Genomic DNA, 15116 nt, shown 5'->3' with positions numbered 1-15116 from the left:
CTTGACACTGAAGAAAAATACAGTGGTGATCGACACAAAAAGAGCTATCCAAAGCGCAAGCTGCTGCCCAAATTCGACGACGAGGCTATAGAGCCTGTTCAGCCGAAAAATAAAACGTCCGATCAGCCGGACCGACCACCCCGTGGCCGCGACAGGGCGGCTAATGATACTGCACATAAGTCAGCGCATGATCTACGCGAGCACTTGGACAAAAAAGCCGGTATGACCAGGTCCATCTATAGATCTAGGAAGCATGCTCCGACACAGGATCATGGCTGTCCAAACGACTATACTGATCGAACAACAGCTCGAAATCAAAACCGAACACTACAACTGTCGGAGGCATGCCATGACACATCTAAATACAGGGGTGCCGTACACCCCCTATGCTTCACCGATGAGGTGCTGGATCATGAATTTCCAGAGGGGTTTAAACCCGTAAAAATAGAGGCATACGACGGAACGACAGACCCTAGGGTCTGGATCGAGGATTTTATCCTTCACATCCACATGGCTCGCAGAGATGATCTCCACGCCATCAAATACCTGCCCCTCAAGTTGAAAGGACCAGCTCGGCACTGGTTGAAAAGCCTCCCCGAAAACTCAATTGGCAGTTGGGAAGAACATGAGGATGCATTTAGGGCTAATTTTGAAGGGACCTACGTCCGACCTCCGGATGCAGACGATTGAAGTCACATAATTCAACAACCCAGAGAGTTAGCCCGTAAGTTGTGGAACAGATTTCTCACTAACAATAATCAAATCGTCGACTGCCCGGACACCGAAGCCTTAGCGGCTTTCAAACATAGTGTCCGGGATGAATGGCTCGCCAGACACCTCGGCCAGGAAAAACTGAGGACAATGGCAGCCCTAACAAGCCTTGTGACCCACTTTTGCGCGGGCGAGGACAGTTGGCTGGCCCGAAGCGGCACCAGCGAACCAGGCACATCTGAAGTCAGGGATGGCAACGGGAAACCGCGACGCAATAAAAACAAGCGTCGAAACAAAGAAGACAGCCCAGACAACACGACGGTAAATGCTAGATTCAGGGGCTCTAGACCCGGTCAACAGAAAAAGCCATTTAAAGGCAGAAGAGATGGATCGTCCAGCCTAAATAAGATTCTAGACAGATTATGTCAGATTCATGGCACCCCCGAAAAACCTGCAAATCACACCAACAGAGAATGCTGGGTCTTCAAGCAGGCCGACAAATTACACGTCGATCCCAAGGGGAGGGAGACGCCAAGTGAAGACGAGGATGAGCCTCGCCAGCCGAACACTGAGGGACAGAAAAAATTTCCACTAGAGGTCAAAACAGTGAATATGATTTACGCAACTCACATACCAAAGAGGAGGCGCAAACGCGCACTCAGAGACGTATATGTTGTAGAGTCCGTCACCCCCAAGTTCAACCCGTGGTCGGCCTGCTCGATCACTTTTGATTGCAGAGATCATCCAACTAGTATTTGGAATGGAGGATCGGCCGCCTTGGTGCTCGACCCAATAATTGACGGATACCATCTCACCCGAGTCCTCATGGACGGCGGCAGTAGTCTTAATCTAATATATCAGCACACTGTCCGCAAAATGGGGATAGAACCATGAAGAATCAGCCAAAGCAATACTACCTTTAAAGGAGTAATACCAGGCGTAGAGGCCCGCTGCACGGGCTCTCTGGTACTAGAGGTTGTATTTGGCTCCCCCGACAACTTCTGAAGCGAAGAACTAATCTTCGACATCGCTCCATTCCGAAGCGGCTACCATGCACTACTCGGAAGAACGGCCTTCGCTCGTTTCAATGCAGTTCTGCATTACGCTTATCTTAAACTTAAGATGCCCGGTACATGTGGCGTCATCACAATCAGTGGAAATATAGAGCGTTCCCTACGTGCGGAAGAATATGTGGTGGCTCTAGCAGCCGAACCACCGAACAGCCTCCCCAACCGGAATAAATGATCGGTCATCAAAATCACGGACACGTCTGGACGTGCCCGGCGCACAACTCTTGTAGCAGCCCAGATAAACCTGAGCTTGGGTCACTGATTATACCCCCATATGTTGTGCTAGGGGCTGCCCGCACGTAAAAGGACCCATAGTCCAGCTCGAAACTATTAATAAAGTAACAGATTGCATTTTTATGGTTCATTAAGAATAACTAACTTTTCGCACGAAGTCTTTCACCTGGGTTTTTCCCCTTTTACAGATGATCATCATGCTACACCCTTCCAGGATACGGCACAACAGAGACAAAGGAGCAGACGTGCAGCATGGCCCCGCTCAAAGGTTTCTTTTTAGATTAAGACCATGTGTAAAGCTTTTTTGATGTCTCTTGTTGCTTCACACCCTCCGGGCACTCAACAAAACCGAGAGGGATAATGGCGTTATTGGCATTCCGTCACGCCAGATCAATGCATGTACCCAGAAACTCAGGGCTCATTATCGAGGGTGTTACTCAGCCCAGTATATGTTATAAAGTCTGAATACCTTAGGGAGTGTTCGGCGTCGCGAGTTTGTCCTTATATGCATCAGCTCCGAATCATGTCTTTGGTCAATAGTTGGGTTTGCACGGCTCCCGTGTTTTGCTACCTTACGTTCCGCTCTATCAGCTAAGGTGGCACCAGGAGAACTACTACGATTATGCCCTGGTTCATCTGGATAAGCACCTCAGTAGAGAAAGCCGAAATCTGACCGTCATCATAAAGCGACAGACTAGTCAACCACTCAATGACTCAGCGGAATCTTCGCGATTCCTCCACATTAATGAAGGACCGGTTTCCCGGTCATGTACATACACGCATCGTATTCGGATGAACGCGGAAGTACAAGGGGCTATATAGTAGCCCCACCGTCAAACTCCTATGGCTAAGTGAAAGTGTTAAAGCTATATAGTCCGATTGCCTTGTTCGCCGTGCTATCACCTCCTTAATGGACCAAGACGTTGGATCAAGTGTGATTACATGCTTTACCGAACACCCCCGCATTATATGCGTGGGGGCTGAAGCTGACGACTGCAAACTTTCAGGTTATATACATACATACATAAACGGCCACACAGGAGGCACTATAATACTTTCGAGCAAAAGTATAAACATAGCCTTTATAATCAAAATAGCATTGTTTCTATAATTGAGATACATGTCACTTGAACATGGTACACTTCGAGCACTGATCCTCTATTAAACGGGCGCCTTCTAGGACTTCTTCAAAATAGTGCTCGGCCGGGTCCTGGCCTCTGACTGGACCCCGGGCTGCAATAGAGGTGGCCTCCATCCCTGCCCAATATGTTTTAACATGGTCAAGAGCCATCTGCGCACCCTCTATGCACACCGACCTCTTTACAGCGTCGATATGCGGCACAACACGAAGAAATCGTTGCACTAAACCAAAATAACTATCCGGACTTGGTTTCTTTGGCCAAAGATGATCCACGACAGACCTCATGGCAAGCCCGGACAAACTATGGAGCTCGGCCCACTCGGCCATTTGCTCATTTAACAGCAGCGGATGCTTTGGAGCACTGAACTGCGACCAGAACAACCTTTCCACGTCATGATCTTTCTGATCCTTGAAATATTCAGTCGCATCAGCAGCACTCTTCGCCAAGTCCAACTACGCGTCTGCAACACTCCATAATTGATCAAGAGGGGCATACTTCGGATCGCCAAACTTCATCCGCAGTAAAAAGGGCCTCCCAGCTGTGATTTCTCCGGCTTGACGAAGCTCCTCCCGCGCAGCTCTGATTTCAGAGTGCGTTTCCTTGGCTGCTTCCAAAGCCTTCTTCAAGTCAGCTGCTTTTACTTGGCTTTCCCTTTCAAGAAGCTCATAGCGGCTGGCAGCATTTTGCAGCTCAAGAGCCATGCTGGCTATTTTATCTTCGCTCTGGCGATGAGCAGCCTGTTTGGCTTTTAACTCTTCGGCCGCCTTCAGGGCGGCCGCATCACTTCTTCTAGTTTGTTCCTTGGCTCGGGCAAGTTCCGCCCGAAGGATCTCCACGGCGGCAGCTCCATCTGCAGTCAAAGCATATTATACATACTAGCATTATGTTCCTCTTAATATTTGCTGACCACCAGAATATACATATCTTGTGCCTCGTCAAGCCACTTGTTCACAAGCGTGATGTCGGCATCCGCCACTTCAAGCTGTCGCCTCAATTCAGCGAAATCAGCAGTCCGGTCAGCCGCCGGACCTTCAGCCGCCTGCACATACAAGAAGCACGATCATTACCTGGGACTATGATCCTTTGTTTGCCGCCTCTGGACGGCAACCAGAGTCTCAGGGGCTACTATCTATATGGAGCACACCTAGTGTGTGCAGTACAGCCAAAAATATACATATTACTATGCTTACCTCAAAGCCTCTTAGCAAGCTCATAAAAGCTTCATTCAACCCGCTTTTGGCAGATGAAATCCTCTCAACCACCATACCCATTAAGGTACAATGCGCCTCTGAGATAGCTGCTTGCCCCAGAAGACCCATCAGTGTCTCCGGTTGTGCACCGAACAACCCCGGACTCTTTCTATTGCTCTCCTTAGGAGCAGAATACTCCGGACTTCGGGCAGCCAAAGAATTACCTTCTGGCCTTTGTGGATCAGGAGAAACCCTCCGCGACGACACCTCGGGTTCGCCCGCCCCATGAGGCAGGGAGGCAGGAGGAGGCGTTTCGCTCTCCATCATCTCTGGAAGAAGGTCCCCCGAAGACGAACTCTGTCGAGAAGGGCTACGAGCCGGACTGCAAGATATATGTCTCAGTTATTATTCTTAGAGATAAAGCAGGATATATTTACCAAAGTACTTTTATTCACTTACAGCTCGGTTGAGGGCTGGCCCCTTTGCGGGCGATGTGCGGTGAGAACTCCCTCCGGGATAGGGCCCCCTGACGAAGGTTTCTTCCCTCGTTTGGAAGCCTTCGTTTCCAAGTCTTCAGAGGCGGCCCTTTTATTCCCGTGGGGAGAGGGGATTTTATATTTGCCTCCCCAATCACCCTCCTTTGCGGAGGCACTAATTCCCCTAGTTTGGATGTGTAATGTATGAAGCCCCCTTTCGGCTTCCCTATTCTTCCATTCATCTTCTCCAGGTGGCACTTGATAGGGTGTGCACTCAAGCATCTTGGTTAGTACAGGGTCCGGTGAGCCTTCGGGAAGAGAAGCCGAACACCTGATCCTCTCCGCCTTTCGCATCCAGTCCTGGCCGAGGATAGTTTTTCAGAAATAATGTTGTGACAAATATAAAGACAACATGTTCGGTCACGGAATTACTTACTTGGGTATCTGGACGATTGCAGTTCAGGCCCGCATCCTTGATGGTGTCCAGACACTTTATTGTTGATCCGAAGAATAATCGATACATCTCTTCGAGCGTCACGCCGAAGAAGTGCTGGATAGTTCGCGGTCCTTCCGGGTTGAACTCCCACATCCGGAGAGATCGACATTGGCATGGCAGGACCCGACGAACTAGCATTACTTGAATTACTTTGACGAGGCTGACATCCCTCTTAAGGAGATCTCAGATGCGGCTTTGTAGTGTCAGCACGTCATTCACTGGCCCCCAGTCCAGCCCTTTGTTGACCCATGATGCCAGTTGGGGCGGAGGGCCCGGGCGGAAGGCTGGGGCGGCCGCCTGCTTTGTACCACGGGGGGCTGTGATGTAAAACCACTCCCATTGCCATAAGTCGGACACCTCCGGGAAGGAACCCTTTGTCCATAGGGCGTCAGCGCCTTTGCTTATTTTAGCGCCTCCGCACTCCATGTGTCGCCCGTCGATCATCTTCGGCTTCACATTGAAGATCTTGAGCCATAGGCTGAAGTGTGGGGTGATGCGGAGGAAGGCCTCACACACGACTATAAACGACGAGATGTGAAGGATGGAATCTGGAGCTAGATCATGGAAATATATCCCGTAATAGAACATGAGCCCTCTAACAAAGGGATCAAAACTAAAGCCTAGCCCTCAGAGGAATTGGGAAACAAATATGACACTCTCGTTGGGTTCGGGAGTGGGGATGACCTGCCCTTGAGCAGGCAGCTTGTGCGGGATTTCGACGGTCAGATACCTAGCCTCCCTAAGCTTCTTGATGTCCTCCTCTATGATAGAGGAGGCCATCCACCCGCCTTGAAGGTTGGATTCAGACATAGTTGAAGGTCCGAAGCGCTTGGCCTGAGCCTTGGGTGTTGGAACTCGAGGTAGGAGAAGGGAAGGATCGAGGGTGGAAAGAAAAGGACCGGTCTTGGCCCGTTTATAAAGAGGGTGAATATCAAGTGTCCTCCGGGTGGCCGTTTGGAACTTGCCTAAAATCGAGGAGTCATACTAACAAGCACGGTTGGGTTACCCACACCCATGTTGATGAGAATCCCGTGATAAGGGGAACACGATCTCTGCTTCGACAAGACGTTCCAATAAAACCGTCTCGCAATATGTGCGGTAGCAGGATGGGGAAAAACGGTTCGTGTAATGACCAGGCCACGGTGTGATGTCACGCTATGAAAAGTTGTCAGCAGATTAGATTTGTGGAATATTGTGCTCTCTACGGTGGTATGTGGAAATTGTTTTGCAGAGCCGGACACAATCCTTGTGTTCAAAGTTCTTCTATGGTGTATTCGGAGAAGGAACCCGCCTTGCAATGCCGAAGACAATCTGCACGCCGGACTCATCGTCATTGAAGCTTGGTTTAGGGGCTACTGAGGGAGTCCTGGATTAGGGGGTCCTCGGATAGCTGGACTATATACTCTAGCCAGACTGTTGGACTATGAAGATACAAGATTGAAGACTTCGTCCCGTGTCCGGGTGGGACTCTCCTTTGCGTGGAAGGCAAGCTTGGCGATTCGGATATGTAGATCTCCTTCTCTGCAACTGACTCTGTGTAACCCTAGCCCCCTCCGGTGTCTATATAAACCGGAGGGTTTAGTCCGTAGGACAAGAACAATCATAATCATAGGCTAGCTTCTAGGGTTTAGCCTCTACAATCTCGTGGTAGATCAACTCTTGTAATACTCATATCATCAAGATCAATCAAGCAGGAAGTAGGGTATTACCTCCATCGAGAGGGCCCGAACCTGGGTAAACATTGCGTCCCCCGCCTCCTGTTACCATTAGCCTTAGACGCATAGTTTGGGACCCCCTGCCCGAGATCCGCCGGTTTTGACACCGACAGCCCTCCCTAGCCGGCGATGCGTGGGAGAGAATGACAAGGCATGCTGATCGGGACGCACCGACAATGGGTAAGACCCGCTGCTGAGGACGACCGCGTGAATGTTGCATCTTCTCACCTTCCCCGGCAGAGAGGATCCAGCCGGATCTGTGACCAGCGGTGAGCAGATAGAGTGTGGCCACCGCTGTTTTAGTTTAGAACCGGACAGGACAAGACTGTGTGAAGAGAGAAACACTAGGAAGCAAGTGGGGAGGCTCTTGCCTATATAGTGGAGTAGTTTTCTTTTGTCTACCGGAGCCGGCTTGACCTCGTCAATGGCTGTCGAGAAGTCTTCATGCATGTGCCCTGGAGGCGTAGTTGTCGTCATTTCAATCTGAAGCACCGGATTAATATATAACACGAAAAAAATGCCACATGACAAGAAACCATAACCTTACTGCCCCAAGGAGACAACATGAATCCCGATGGACAAACTAGACGAGGATCAAAGCTCAAATTAAAGATAAACTCATAGAAAAGGGGTCCATCGATAGATGTCCTAATTAACATAGCCAGCTTGACCTAGATGGCAGCTGAGTAGTCTTCGTGCATGTGCCCCCAATGACCAGCGCCTTGGAGGAACTTAGTTGTCGCCGTTTAACCCTCATAGTGATCCGAAGCACATGACACCTAATATTGCGAGATGACAAGAAACCTTTTTTTAGAATTCTCATCAGAACTACAGCCCTATATAACACAGCCTGCACGATATGAAGACAATAGCCAATCCAGTCGTGTCTACTGGACTTTGGTCACATGCATGGGCGAACTGATCTTCCGTGTCATGCAGGGATCGTCCAGGCACTGATGGTTGTACAACACTGCTCCAGTACTATCGCTCGTATCTCTCTTCTATTAACTCACCCGACTTGCGGGGCCTAGGAGTGTTCCTATGGTCGGTTCTCAATTACGGGCCCACATGTGTGTGCAAACGCAATATAACGCGAGTTCCATCCGGAGAGCAGCGTGCTAGACTGACCGACCGTCTGGGGTGCGACGCGAACGCGACGGGCATGCTGTATACTCCATACATGTGTACCGCCGTTATCTTAAGGCTTTGCTCCATGGCGCAATCCATGGATACAAAATTATATTTAAAATTCGAGGGTGGGGCTTTTCTCGCGCGGTAGGCAGGGCAGTTCGACCTAGTCGGTTCGACAGAGACGCGAGAAGATGAGGGAGTAGGCTGCTGCAAACGTAGGGCTATGTGATTTGACAGTGAGTTACTGTTGGACAGGTGGGGCCCCGTGATTTGACTTTCCATTATCATTTTAACTACGGCGCTACGACCGGTGTGAGTCTCCCAATTCTTGACCACCTCCATGGTATACAAGTGCCTCTCCCAATGCTCCACCATGTATAGCATGGTTAGTATAGCTAGCTGCTGGTGCTGCATGAGTATATAAACATGCCATGTCATCAAAAGTTAGTATTATTATTTATTAGTCATACAATAGGGTTGGCTATAAGGTTTTTCTCACTTTCTCTCTATCTCTCTCCTTGTATTAAATGCTTTTGTCTAGGAGCACGTGTAGAGGCTGGCTCTTGCATGAGAGCCCACTCCTCCACTTTTTCCTTGCCTCTCTCCTCCACATATGCAAAAATGCCATGTAAGCGAGCTTATAGCCCAGTATTGTACTTGCTTGTACAAGTGAGAAAATAAACGTGATTGCTCTCTGTTTCACCTTGGAGCTTGTGCACATGTTGTTGGTTAATCTACATACAACTTTGCTCTCTATTTCACTTTGGAGCTCGTGCAAATGTTGTTGGTTAATCTACATACAACTTTGCTCACTCTCCACATTTATTACATGCCACATCATCACTATGTCCTAGGTGGCAAATTTACCAACATCTATCTTACAATTGTTGGAGATGCCCTTAGCAACAAAAAACTAAGCACCTATGCATTGGGGACTTGAGTTGCTAAGCCATTTAATGCCCTTAGCACCTCATCTAAGCACCATTTCATTGGAAGAGGTCACTCCTTGGCAAATGTAATAAATACTACGAATAAAGAGATAGAGAGAAGTAAAAAAATACTCTTATAGCCAACCTTATAGCTAACCTTGTTGTATGAGTGACTAAGTGATGACTATGTATGACATGCCAACATCAGATAGCCTAACGCACCGTGTGAAATCTCAAGGGCACGGCTGCGCGAGCGAGGCGACAGTCATGGTAGGCGCGACCATGATACAGGCTGTTGGCAGCCCTTGGATCTGAGATCAAACGGTCGCATGCTAACTTGCTAAAACTTTGCAGAATAACCCTCTAGGATAGGATATTCACCCATAGGTCTAGAATCATGCCATGCAACCGTTCGATCTCAGATCCAAGGGCTCTCGGAAGCCCGTATCATGGGAGAGCATGAAAGCCCTGCTGTTTTCTCGCCCCACTCAGCATTTTTACAATCGGAAAACTGCTAGCAGTTCTCTCCTACTCGTCCCCGACTGTCCTTTAACATTACGGCAGTTCGCTCCTAGTCATCCCGTCCATTCACATTACATCAGTTCCACTAATCCTAACTGTCGTGGAATTGTCATGGTAGATGCCCAGGCATGAGGACTTAGGTGTGGAGCCATCGCAATGTAGTTAGCTTGAACAGGTTAAAAAGGACAAGGGACACAAAGAGTTTATACTGGTTCGGCCCCTCGCGGTGGAGGTAAAGGCTTACTCCAGTTTAGGGTTGTATTGCTTGGGCTCCAATTACCAGGGAGTGAATACGCTTGAGCTATTTCTCGATCTCTTCTTTCTTTCCCTAAACCGCCGCCAGGTCACCCCTTTATATACACAGGCTGCTGCCCCGCGGCTTACATAGTCCTGATTGTCTCATACACAATCTGTCTGGCTCGGTGATAGAACTACACTTTCCATAACATACAGGTTAACAAACGGCAGTTTACGCCCGTGGACCTCAAGTCGCCTTTGGTTCTTGGGCCTTTAGTAAGCTTGCTTCGTGAACCGCCGTCTTCAACATCTTCATGGGCCTTCTTATTATGAACCACGAGTGGTATGACCCAGCCCCTCCTGGGCGGGTCATACCCATATGTTATATCCCCAGCATTAGGCCCTAGGTTGATGTGAACTTGTTCATATCAATCTTCAACACTTAGAAAAAATCCTTGCCTCATCTGTCCTTTCGGGATCTTACAACCCGCCGTGACGTCAACACATAGAATCGCGGTAAGCCGCCATGACGTCATCTCACATTAATATCACACGAAGCCCAAATCTTAATATGCCTTCACTTTTAATGAATCTCCGAAAATCGAGGCGCCTGCGCTGTCACTTATCCATTTTTCAGCCTCCTCGATTCCCGCACATGCCACGTATCCTTCTACCTTATAAATAGGGCAAGGGGTCCTTTTCACTTTTCCCACTTGCCTCCTCGTCTTCATCTTCTTCCTCATGACACCTTAGTGCCCGAGCTCCGCTGCCACCGTCGATCTTCGCCATTGCCTCAACTGCGGCCGCTGCATCAACCTGAACCAACCAGAGTTCGTCTGTACGCCTCCGTTGTTCAACATCTCCGGTAAGGTTTTCGCTTTCTCTCACCATAGACCCCATTAGGGTTTCTGCGAGTTCATCGGAGTTCATCTCCGCCCTCTTCGTTCTTCACTGTTTCCTGTAAGTTTTGATGCTCATCTTGTGCGGCGTTAGCCTTAGAACTCAATTTTGATATTTGAATGCTTCCTCTCCATGAGAGATCTCATCTGGGCACATGAACGCTCTGCCGCTGCAACTTAGGTTTAGAATTTTTCTTCATTATTCGAACTGCCATAGATCCAAAATCGTAACATCAATCTGTGAAAGCTGTTTGTCCAACACTTAGCAATTTTTCCACTTCATCGATTTGAAAATCGATAACTGTGCGGGCGGCTTAACTCATAAACCGTAACCCGCCAGGTACCATTAGTCCCCTCTTAAGCCGCCAATAGTTTACCTTTATAACTCCAATTCTATCCTCTGGCTTAACACATTTGCATGCATGTTTTATCATTGTTTACCCTTGAACTAATAGTCGGTTTAACCACGTAATCTAAAACCGGCATAATCTTCTTTTCAGATCATCAAAAATGACTAAGACGTTCACTGCTTGCAACTGGGTCCCATCCCGGGTCACTGAGGAAGACCTGAACAACTTTGTTGCAACTGGCACCTTAGCCAAGAAAGAGGACATCCACTGGAGGGTCCCAGGTCTTGCAAGTCCTCTCGAGCCCAAGGACGGAGAAGTGATTGTTTTCACTGACCACATGATCCGAAGGTTTAGCCCGCCCGGTTCAAAGTTCTTCCGAGACGTACTTCATTTTTTCCAACTTCATACTCAAGACATTAGGCCCAATTCCGTGTCCAATATTTGCAACTTCCAAGTATTTTGTGAAGCTTATCTTCAAGAGGAGCCCACGGTTGAACTGTTTAGAGAGTTTTATTAAATGAACCGTCAGACAGAGTTTACTGATGGACCCAGCTTGGGACTCGGCGGGGTTTCAATTCAGAAGAGGAAAGAAGCCAGTTTTCCTTATGCCAAGCCGCCCAGCCATCCCAAGGATTGGAACCAAACTTGGTTCTATTGCCAAGATACAACCCAAGTAGACGAGAATCCTCTGCCTGGTTACCGTGACCACCATCTTGGCAACACACATCCACTTCCACCACGGATCGGCACCAAGGAGCGGGCCAAGTATGCGCCCATGTTTTCTAAGCTCAGAGCCTTCATGGATAATGGCTTAACCGGCATCGACCTTGTTCGGTGATGGGTCTCCTGGAGGATCTTGCCATTAAGCCGTTGCCCCAGTTTAATGTGTGAATATGCCGGTGATTTGAAAGATCCCCAGCGCCACTGCGACATTCAACTATACGACGCATAAATCACTGAAGCCACCAAGCCATTGCTGAACGAAACTTGGGTGAAATGTAGTAAAACTGGACTTTGTCCTTTCTACACCTTCAACAAGCTGCCAACTGTAAGTGTTGCACACCCGCGTTCAATCATATTTGCATTAATACTGCCCACTTATGATCATTTGACCTCAACAGGCCAACTCTCCATTTTGGAAGAAGAAGCCGCAAGATAAGCCGACCAAACCGACCCGTACCAAGACCAAGGCCACAAAAAGGCCTGCCAAGAAGAAGACCACCGATCCCTCTGAGTTAAACTTGGATGATGATGGTGATGATGATGAGTCAGAGGTAGAACTTGACTCTCTTGGCTCATTTCTTGTACATCTCATTAACAATGATTGTTATCAGGAGGAAGCCGAAGCTAGCCATGCGGGTGACGAAGAGGTAATTGTTCTTTCCTCCGGCTCCGAATCTGTGCCAAAACAGAAAACTCGCCAAGCAAGCCGGAAAGTAAGGTTTTCTCATCCTTTGGCTTATTTGGATCCCAACTTTTTTTTGAAGAAGCAGCAACATGAAGCTCGCCGCACAACCAGGAACGGTGGAAGCAGGATCCTTTCCTCCGGCTTACCGAACACCCCAGCTCCTCGCAAGTGTCATCCAGAGGTTTCAACAAACTCCGAATTAACTTATCCCATGGACGGTCTTTTTCGACAATCTCTTAATCCTTCCAATTCAAATTATCAGGGGACATCTCATTCTTCCTCTGGCGTCTCAACGGGGACTCATGTCCCGGCCTTCAAACTGGTGCCTGGGTAAAACTGTCAAATCTTTGCTTTCAATTATATACTCAACTGTTGTACTAACCTTATCTTGTGTTTCATTCACAAGGCTATGGCAAAGCCCAGCAAGAAGATGAAGGTGACAAAAACTCCTGAAACCCTTCCGAGTCGGAGCAGCAGTCAGCAGAGACCTGTCATCAAGCCCCTGAAGCCATAGTTGATGAACTGCCACTGGTTGATCATAATATTGACATTGACCAGATGGATGTTGACCCAGCCACCACCAATCCGCCGAGACCCATTAAGCCGCCAAGCCCTATCAAGCCGGCTGAAGAAACAGATGATGATGTTACCATCATTGGGCATGGTTATGCAGAGCCGGGAAACCCTACTGTCTTGTCCAAGCACATCACTAAGAAAGAAATTTCCATTGCTGACAAGGGCAAGTGATCAGCCAATCTGGACAGCTATACCCACTTCAGTGCCCAAGAGATTCACTCTGGGTACTTGAACCATCTTTACACAAGCTGTGACTATGAAGCCGGCTTAGTAAACTTGATGAAGGAGCGCTTTGAGGTAAACACTACCACTCTTTTCATATAAATACACTTCCATTAGCTGCCAAGTTTATTGGACATGATAGAATATAATGTGTTGTAAACTTCAATAGCTTATAGATCAATTCCAGTAGCCCCCAAGGGCCGATTTATACTTTCAGGATAAACTGGGACTTCTAATACTAGTACTTCAACTTTGCATGTGTAGCCCCCAAGGGCCGGCTTAATCTGTCAACATGAGCCGGGACTTTAGATAATAATGATTTAATTTCACGTATGTAGCCCTCAAGGGCTGGCTTAATCTGTCAAGATAAGCCGAGTCTCATTACCATATGTGTCCAGAAAATTTAAGCATATAGCCCCCATGAACCGGCTATAGTCATCATATAGCAATCAGGTCATCATAAACTTATCTTAAAAAAGAGCAAGGTGCATTAGCCCCCAAGTGCCAAGTAAAATACGTGTATTGTGCTTGGGACTTCTCAAATAAACTCATTGTAATCCCACTCAATGTTTATATCTTGCAGGCTGAGCTTAATGGCAAAGAATCCCAAGTCGCCGACTTTCAAGAAAACATCAAGTCTCAGCAAGCAGAAACCTCCAAGGCCAAAGCTGAATTAACCACTGCTTTAGCAGACATGAAGAAGCTGAAAAAGACTTCAAAGCTGATCAGGCAGGCCAGGAAACAGAGAAGTTAGCCCTGTTGAAAAGAGCAGAAGACGCCAAAGCAGCTCTTAAACCAGTGGCTGAAGAGCTCTCCGGTTTAAAACATCAAATCAGTGCCATGACTGTTGCCATCTTCGGTAAGTAACTTCATCTCCATATTTACTTTCAATGCATTGTAATCACTATGCACTTGGCTTATAAATTTTTCTTGATGATGCAGGCTCCAGAGTTGCCCACCTTGGCTCAGATATGCACAAGAAATTAAAAGCCGCCTACACGCTCATAGAGCAATTATATACTGGTGCGCAATGATCCATCTGCACATTTTCTCACAAGAAACAACCACCGACCCTTCTCAAGGATACTTTGGAGAAGCTGTTCGTGCTGCCCCTGCGGATTGAGGAGCTAAAGAAAGCAGCTGCAAGAGATGGTGCACTCACCATGCTAACCCGGGCCAAAGCATGGCAAGCAGATCTTGAGCCGGCAGATTTGGCTAAAGGCCGCCCCAGTGTGAAAGAGGACGGGTCTCCCTTCAGCGCAGAGGACTTTGCGTCAATAGCGAGGGAAATGCATCCTCTAGCAAGTAAACTGGCTGAAGATACCTATCTGTCATATTACCAACCGGTTTACAACGCTGGCAACAAGAAAGTCAAGGCGCTAATTCATGACCCACAAGCCCTTACTCCTCCAATCCGTAAGCACGCCTTTGCCCCTGACATTGACCCGTCAACACTTATTAGCGATGAAGTTGTATTCAGAGTTTTGACTGGGATCAACTGGGCAACCTCTGACTTCCAGGCAATGGGTGAAGAGGAGGAGGATGAACCGGCGCTGGATGACCCACAACCCTCAATGCGCCAAGGCCAAGACCAGTAAGCCGCAGGCCAGCTTAGCATCTGCTATCTGTGATACTTTCCAAAAAAGTTATTCTTTTGGGCTATCAGTTGCCTTGTAATAGGCTAGCTTTCAAACAATTACCTATCATGCCATCGTGCATGTTTACTTTCAAAACACTTTGATGAGTTGTATTGATCTTCTTTGACGATCTAATGTTCAAGCTCATAGTCATTATCAATTTTGCCTAAG

The sequence above is a fragment of the Triticum aestivum genome, chromosome 1B, assembly GCF_018294505.1.
Source record: "Triticum aestivum cultivar Chinese Spring chromosome 1B, IWGSC CS RefSeq v2.1, whole genome shotgun sequence".
NCBI classification, from domain to species: domain Eukaryota; kingdom Viridiplantae; phylum Streptophyta; class Magnoliopsida; order Poales; family Poaceae; genus Triticum; species Triticum aestivum.
The sequence above is the reverse complement of the archived record's forward strand: the minus strand, read 5'-3'. Positions refer to the sequence as shown.